The sequence below is a fragment of the Rhinolophus ferrumequinum genome, chromosome 7 (genome assembly GCF_004115265.2).
Source record: "Rhinolophus ferrumequinum isolate MPI-CBG mRhiFer1 chromosome 7, mRhiFer1_v1.p, whole genome shotgun sequence".
NCBI classification, from domain to species: Eukaryota; Metazoa; Chordata; class Mammalia; order Chiroptera; family Rhinolophidae; genus Rhinolophus; species Rhinolophus ferrumequinum.
Genome location: NC_046290.1, coordinates 49,287,622 through 49,296,251, shown reverse-complemented (window position 1 = coordinate 49,296,251; position 8,630 = coordinate 49,287,622). Strand labels below are relative to the sequence as shown.

The 8,630-nt window shown below is 40.5% G+C and overlaps 1 pseudogene; it reads right to left on the bottom strand.

Annotated features, from left to right (window-relative positions):
* Nucleotides 1–2,312: 2,312 nt before the first annotated feature.
* Nucleotides 2,313–7,043, bottom strand: LOC117024600 (ubiquitin-60S ribosomal protein L40-like; annotated as a pseudogene).
* Between the last annotated feature and the right edge of the window lie 1,587 nt (nt 7,044–8,630).

The following is an 8,630-nucleotide window of genomic DNA, read 5'->3' as shown; positions in this document are numbered from 1 at the left end:
AGTAAGTTACAGCTGTGGGCAACTGGAGTTCAATCCCATAGGGGCTCTGAGGAACCATGCAGAAGGCACCTGAGAATTGTCCCACAGTCCATGTCCTGCAGGATGGGAAAGCTAGGCCATTTCTCCCTGAAATCCTGTCTTCATTGGTTCAGGGCTGCCTCCAACTGAGGGGTGTTACCTGCCTTGAAAGTACGGGCTGTGGCCGCATGTAGCTCAGCAGGCTTTCCAGACTTGAAGCAAAGCGAGAGACACTGTGCTGTGAGCTGGTGTGGATGCCGGCAAAGTGCAGAGCCATGTCCACCACAGCCACCCTGAAATCTGGTGGCTGACGGATGGGCTCAGTACACCACAAGCTCCGCTATGATGCCTCTTGCAAAAATGTCTGGGAGAATCCACCCCACATGCTCATAATGGTTGTGTCTGGCCGTAGGAATTATACTGATACGGTTATTTTATCTTTTCAGGGTTTTTTTTTTGTTTCCTCAAGGAATATGTGATGGCCAGGAATAAATACTATGACCCAAGAGAGGGTCTGACCAGGGCAGGATGGAAGACAGTTCATTAAAACCAAACTGAGGATAAAAGAAGCAAAACTGGTTATATTCATAGATGACATTACCCCATGCATAGAAAATCCCAAGGAATCCACATACAAAATGACTAAAACTAATAAATGAGTTTAGCAAGGTTGCAGGATACAAGATTAATATTCAAAAGTCAACTGTATTTCCATACTAGCAACAACAAATCCGAAAATGAAATTTAAAAAAAAAAAGTCTATTCACAAAGCCTAAACAAAATAAAATACTTAGGAATAAATTTAATAAAAGTGCACTTTTACACTTAAAATTATAAAACATTACTTAGAGAAATTAATGAATATTTAAATAAATGGAGAAACAGTCCCATTTATGGATTGGAAGACTCAATATTGTCAAGATGGAAATTCTCCCCAAATTGATCTATATTCTCAACACAATCCCTATCAAAATCCTTTCAGGCTTTTTTGGTAGAAATTGACACATTGATCCTAAAATTTATATGGAAATGAAAAATACAGTCAAAAGAATTTTGGGGGAAAAAAACAGAATAAGGTTGGAAGATTTATATTACTTGATTTGAAAATTTACTATAAAGTCACACGAATCAATACAGTGTGGCATTGGTGCAAGGATAGACATATAGATCAATGAATGAGAACTGAGAGTCCAGATATAAACCTTTGCATTATAGTCAATTAATTTTTTTTCTTTTTTTTAATTTATTGGGGTGACAATTATTAGTAAAATTACATAGATTTCAGGTGTACAATTCTGTATCACATCATCTATAAATTACATGGTGTGTTCACCACCCAGAGTCAGTTCTCCTTCCATCACCATATATTTGATCCCCCTTACCCTCATCTCCCACCCCCCACCCCCCTTACCCTCTGGTAACCACTAAATTTAATCAATTAATTTTTGACAAAGGTGCCAAAATAATTCAATGGGGGAACAGACAATCTTTTTTCAGCAAATGGTGCCAGGACTATTACATACCCACATGCAAAAACGTGAACTTAGGTCCTTATCTCACATCATATCTAAAAAACGAACTGGATTCTCTTTTAGTTTTTCTGACTCCTGGGCCAGGTGTATATGCTTTGCTCCATGATGAAAAACTTCAGCTTCTGTAAGCACCCTTGTCAACAAGGTCAAAAACAACAAGAAGAAACACAGGTTCCCATCTGTCCCTGTGGGGTCCTGGCTCCTGTTCATGGGATACTAGCCTGCTTGTGATCTTCCCTTCCTGCCTACCTGCCTGTGGACTTGAAAGGTTTGTCTGGCATCAGATTTGCTTCCAAGTTCATGTAGAGCATTCAGTTTCTTGCAGGTAGTGAGGCTGAGGACCTCATTTTCTTGCTGACTATGAAGTGGAGGCTGCTTTCAGCTCCTTGCTGCATGGTCTGTTCCATATGGCAGCTCACAATATGGCAGCTTGCTCCTTCAAAGCCAGCAAGAGAGAGAGGGTCTCCTAACAAGATGGATTGCAGCCTTATGTAATGTAATCATGAACACAACCATATATATATATATATATATATATATACCATTGCCTTTGCCAAACTCTACTAGTTAGAAGCATGTCACAGGTCTCATTCATACACAAGAGGAGATCGCACAAGGGTTGAAACCAGGAGGTGGGGAATGTAAGGGCTACCCCAGAGGCTGTCCATCACAGTCTACCTTCTTGTCCCCAATGATCTCTGTCCCTTTCACATGAAAAATCCATTTACTCCCTCCCACGTTTTCCCCAAGAACCTCATGTCATTATGGCATCTGCTCAAAGTCTAGAATCTCATCATCTAAATCAGGTCCAGGTATGGATGAGCCTTCTTGGTTATAGTTACTCTCAATCTATAAAAAGAAAGACACACTATCAAACACACCCACCATACAATGGAGGAGCAGGTATAGTAAAATAGTTATAGACATCCCATTTAAAGGGGCAGGGGAGATAAAAGATAAAAAGGGGTTACCACTCAAAGGAAATAGATATACAAGTCCAAGAAGCCCAAAGAGTCCCAAACAAGAGAAATCCAAGAGACCCACACCAAAACACATCATAATTAAAATATCGAAGTTTAAAGACAAAGACAGAACCTTAAAAGCAGCATAAGCAGTTACCTTCAAGGGAGCTCCCATAAGATTGTCAGCAGATTTCTCAACAAACTTTGCAGGCCAGAAGGAACTGGCACAAAATATTCAAAGTGATGAAAAGCAAGGACCTGCAACTGAGATTACTCTACCCAGCAAGGTTATCATTTAGAATCAAAGAACACATAAAGCACTTTCCAGACAAGAAAAAGCTAAAGATGTTCATCAAACCAGTATTACAAAACAGTGTTAAAGGGACTTCTTTAAGAAGAAGAAGAAAGATAAAAAATGCAAATAATAAAATGGCAGTAACTACATACCTATTAATAATTACTTTAAATGTAAGTGGATTAAATGCTCCAATCAAAGGACATAGGGTGGCTGAATGAATAAGAAAACAAGACCCTTCCACATGCTGCCTACAAGAGACTCATTTCAGATCAAAAGACACACACAGACTGAAAGTAAAGAGATGGAAAAAGATATTTCATGCAAATAGAAATGAAAAAAGAAAGTTGGGGTAGCAATACTTATACCAGACAAAATAGACTTTAGAACAAAGACTATAACAAGAGACAAAGAAGTACCCAGCAATTCCACTTCTGGGTATTTATCTGAAGAAACCCAAACACTGATTCAAAAAGACATGTGCATCCCTCTGTTCAATGCAGCATTATTTACAATAGCCAATATAAGGAGGTAACCTATGCACCCATTGATAGAAGAATGGACAAAGAAGAAGTGATACATATGAGTTTATACAATGGAATATTACTCAGCCATCAAAAAGAATGAAATCTTGCCATTTGTGACAACATGGATGGACCTAGATGGTACTATGCTAGAGAAATAAGTCAGACAGAGAAAGACAAATACTATATGATTTCACTTATATGTGGAATCTGAAAAACAGACTAAACAAACAAAACAGAAACAAACTCATAAATACAGAGAACAAAACTGATGGTTACTAGATTGAAGGAGGGTTGGGTGATGCATGAAAAGGGGGAAGAGATTAAGATGTGCAAACTGCCAGTTACAAAACCAGCCACAGGGATGTAATATACAGCATAGGGAGCATAGTCAGTAATATTGTAATAACTATGTACGGTGTCCGATGAGTAATAGACTTATCAAGGTGATCACTTTGTAAATTATATAAATGTCTAATCACTATGTTGAACACCTGAAACTAATATTGCATGTCAACTGTAATTGAAAAAAAATATATATATATATATATATACACACATACATATATATATATGTATATATATATATATATATATATACACACATACATATATATGTTTTCCACAAACGAAAAACTTTATTGAGGCCCAGAACCAAGGGGTTTACCCTGCATGCCGAGGAGGCAGTGCAGGGGCCATATTTGACCTTTTTCTTGGGGCGTAGGTTGTTGGTGTGGCCACGCTTCTTGCAGCAATTGACAGCACGGGGATGCAGGCAGGCATAACACTTGAGCAGATCATCTTGTCACCATTGTCCTTCTGGGCAAGTTGGTGGAAGGAGCGCTCGCTGATGCTGCCCCACAGGCGAGGCACCAAGTGCAGGGTGGACCCTTTCTGGCTATTAGAGTCTAAGCGAGTGCGGCCATCCTCCAGCTGTTTGCCTGCAAAAACCAGATGCTGCTAGTCAGGTGGGATGCCCTCCTTGTCTTGGATTAGAGCTTTGACATTCTCCATGGTGTCACTGGGCTCGACCTCCAGGGGGATGGTCTTGCCCGTCAGGGTCTTCCCAAAGATCTGCATCTCTGCGTCTGCTGGGGCGGCTGCTTGGCTGCCTCATTGAAAAGAAAGACCATAAAATATTATTTTTAAAAAATGCCCCCAAAAGGCGGGGGGGTGGGAAGGAGGAAGATTACCACTAGAAAGTAAATTCAGCCTAGCAAACTTCTGCCAGAATTCCTGGATTAGATTCCAAGGCCTGGGAATAATCCAGGTATAATGAATAAGGAAAGGTACACATGTTTGCAGCTGAGTAGTTTTATCATCCTGTTTCCTGCCAGTAGAATTTGGGAGCTCCAACAGCCTCCTTTCATTTTGTATTCTCTCTGTCTCTTTCAGTTTAAGTTGGCAGTGCTTTCGCTGAAATCAATTTCTTAAATAGTTTGTGGGTCTCCTTTCAATTTCCCCTTTACATATAAGCAACACCCACAGTTCTCCTTGAGATAGGCGCTCCTTTACCTCGGACAAAAATGCTGAGATGGCTAAAGGACAACTCAGTTAAACTTCCAAAAGGCCTTATTGGAGAAGGTGTATGAGACACATCCTTCATCTCTGGAGAGGGCCCTTTGTGTGACTGAATACTATTCTGATCCTTTGATCTTCTTGAGGTTTTAACAAAAGTTTGTACAATCACCATTTGGCTTTTTTCCTATGCCAGGGCTTATCTCTATGCCACATGCTCGAAAGTCATTTCTTAATTTTAACACCTTTTGCCATCTGGAGAGACGAAGGATTTTCAAAATCATCAAATACTGGTTCCTTTTTCAAAGTTCTTCCTTCAATTTATCTCCCTCCTCTTGCATTTGATTATATGCAGCCAGTGGCATCTTCAACACTTTTACTTGGAAATCCTAGCGAGATATCCACGTTCATCACTTACTTGTTCTGCTTTACACAGAATTGCAGGAGACAATTTTGCTAACCTTTCTGTTACTACCTAACAAGGAACCCTCTTCCTCTAGTTTCTAATAACGTTTCTTACGTCCTTTTTGAGCCCTCACTGGCAGCATCCTCCAAGTTTGAATTTCTAAACACTTTGTTCAAAGTAAATTAGGCTTTCTCTATCACGCTCCTCAAAATTCTTCCAGCCTCCGACCAGTTCCAGTCACTCCCAGTGTTTTAGAAATGTGTTATAGCAACACTCCACTTTCAGATACCAATATATAACCTTGTATTGATTAGTTTAATTGATTAGGTCTACTAGAATTTTAAATACATGGGAAGGTTTTGTATGTTTATAAGCAATTTCAAGACCCAGCTTGAACTATTCAGAGATGACATGTTTTGCTTTTGAGTTTGAGAACATTACTGTATCCCAAAGAAGGTAAGGAAATATATATTTTTTAAATACTGTATTTTTTCTCTCAGGAGAGTATGAGAATACTCATAAAAGTAATAAAGGAGAAATAAATTTAAGTATATAAGTAACTTACAACAGTTTAAGTTTAAAATAGTAAGTGTTGCAATCATTTTGATGATCCATTTGTGTGTGTTTCCACTTTTTAAAGCATCTGTAGCATTTAAAAGATTCAGATATAGGATACCTGTTATTTTAAGAGAAGTCAATTAGTTTGACAATTAATGTTGAAATGTCTGGAAAATATTATACTCATTATATTCATAAGTTGTGATTTTTCTAATTGTATAGGAGTGTTTGAATTTTTAGAATACTGTTGATTCATATAATTAATAAATTGAGCATTAAACAAAGTACAAATAGCAGTGACGGTGCCTTCTGACATACAGAGGCCCCTTGGGCATTAAAGAATGTAATCAGAGGTAAGCATTCAAGAGAGATTCAGGGAGGAGACATGGAAAGCGGCTGCATTAAGGAGACAAGGGACAGGCCTCCTTCTCAGCGGCTCTGGGAGGAGGGAGGCTCCACAGTAATGCTATCCCGACTCCCTCTAGTGGTTCAGACCGCAAAGCCCGCCTTCCCTGAGCACCAGGAGAAAATGTGTCCTGCTAGGTCATCTCTCTCCCCAAGAAGTCTCCCTTGATTAGCCAGCCAAAAAAAGAAGAAAGAAAGAAAAGAGAAGGTCCAGAAATCATTCCACCAACGTTTTTGTGAGATATTCATCCAATCTTAGCACAAACACTTCCTGCGTCACTAGGCACCACAATCTACTCTGAGTATCTCTAATAACTATAAAATGCTTCCTGCTTTACAGCTGACACTCTATCCCTGGGACCGGTACTCACTGGCTCTCTGTTTGCCCTCTGGAACTGTACAGCACAATTGTAATCTCTCTTCCACCTGACGGCACTTCAAATATTTGAAAACAGCTCCCTGTCATCCCTCTCCCCGCCCCCACGAGTCCCCAGGCTTAGTAGCTTCTCCAGGCCAACATACACAGTTCCTTCAACCACTAAGCATTTGACTCAGTTTCCATCCCAGTTACTCTCCTCTGGAGGCATTTCTGGTTTGTCAACAGCCCCTGAAAACACACTGACAGCAAGAACCACATCCATGCCCAGAGGCTGAGCAAGTCAGTCAGTGGCCCACCTGTCGCTCGGTGTGATGGGGCTGATACCACCCGACTCCAACGGCTCCCTGCTCTTTAGAGCAGCTTTGTCAAATGGTGGACAGAAGGCTGAGATTCCTCTTGTCAGGATTTTTCCCATAAGTGGCAACTCCACACTTGCCTTACTTAACCCTCTTTGTAACTCTGAAACACTTTCTGTACTGGGGGCAGAACTCATTAGTTTCCCGAATAATATTGCATTGAAAAACCACAGGCAGATGACCATGTTTGGGTGAACTCGGCCTGCCCCTGATCAGAGAACTCAAAAAAACCTCAAGAATGACCGACTCCCTTGGGAGACTGAAGCTTGGTAACTTGAGAATGGGTTCTGATCTTCAGGCTGGGGACATCTAACTAGCCTAAGTTCTTTCTGCTGTAGTTTAAACGCGTTTCCTCTCATATCGCCCTCTGTGGACATAGAGGGGGAGAAAAAGACTCGGTGTCAATAATGTAACATCTCTTTATAGTCTGAAGACTGATATTCAGTCTACTCACACCTCTCTTCTCTGAACTAATGTAGACATTTCCCCGAAGGGCTGTTTTTCAAAAACCTTTCATCATTTACTTTGTCTCCCCTGGCTCCTTTCCAATTTCTCCATAACATTCTCCACTTATGGGCCCCAAGACTGAACAGTATGTTTTAATGACTGATATTGGCTATAGATTAAGAATTATACCTGTAAAAATATTTCCATTATACCATAGCTCATGGTTACAAAGATTTATACACCTAAGGAGTCCGTGGCTGACACATAACAGGTTATGTTTCAAAACTTTCTTTGTAGGTCAGTTATTTGATATTTGGGCACATTTTCCCACAGAAACAGTATTATACCTGGTACTTGGGCTCCCAGCTCAGCCAATTTAAGTCACAGAGCAATAACGATACCAGGTTGAATTTACAGAATAAGAATTCTCTGATCTGAAGAGATGCAGGAAGGTGGAATGGTTACTCTTTCCCCAGTTTCTCAGCAGAGGCTGCTCCTCGCAGACATTTGAAATGGGTGACTCTTAACTTTGGGTACCTTCCCTCAGTCTTTCCGGGCCTTCTCCCATCTCTTCGGGTCCTTAACCCAGTGTTCTAGTCCCCAATATCCTAGTATTGCCCGAAGTCTCCTAGAGTGCTGCTACACCCAGGCCTCCCTACATCCCCAATTCTCCACACTTCAAAAGTGTCTTAGCTCCCTTCTCACATGATCGTCCTTAATTTTCACTTTGTTGATTTTTTAAAGTCTCAATGTAACATGTTAAAGCCTCCATTACTACTGTGGTTCTAAGTTTTCTTTGTATACTTTGATGCACTGTGATTCCACATTACAATTCCCAAATGTTGTATCTTTGTTGCCAATTTTACCTTTCATAATGACAAAATTCACACTTAAAAAGTGTAAAAGTGTGGAGGAGAGAACCTCCAGCAACTCAGTGGGCTAAGATGATGCAAACAAGTTCCCCTTCAGCTACTGCTACAGAGAAACACGGGACAAAATAGTTCTATAAGCATAAATACAAATATTTATGTTTGACAGAAAGAAAGGGAACTATCCAGATTCAAGACGTAAAGGAGGAACTCAGAGGCTGAGCAGTAAATTGGAGCTAATGCCACAGCAGCCTATGCAGTCGGAACTAGCTCTAGGCCTTACTTAGGGGCTCCCGGGATTTTAACACCCTGACAGGCCAATGCGATGTTGTCTCTGGAGTGAGCAAAGAAGGCAACTGGA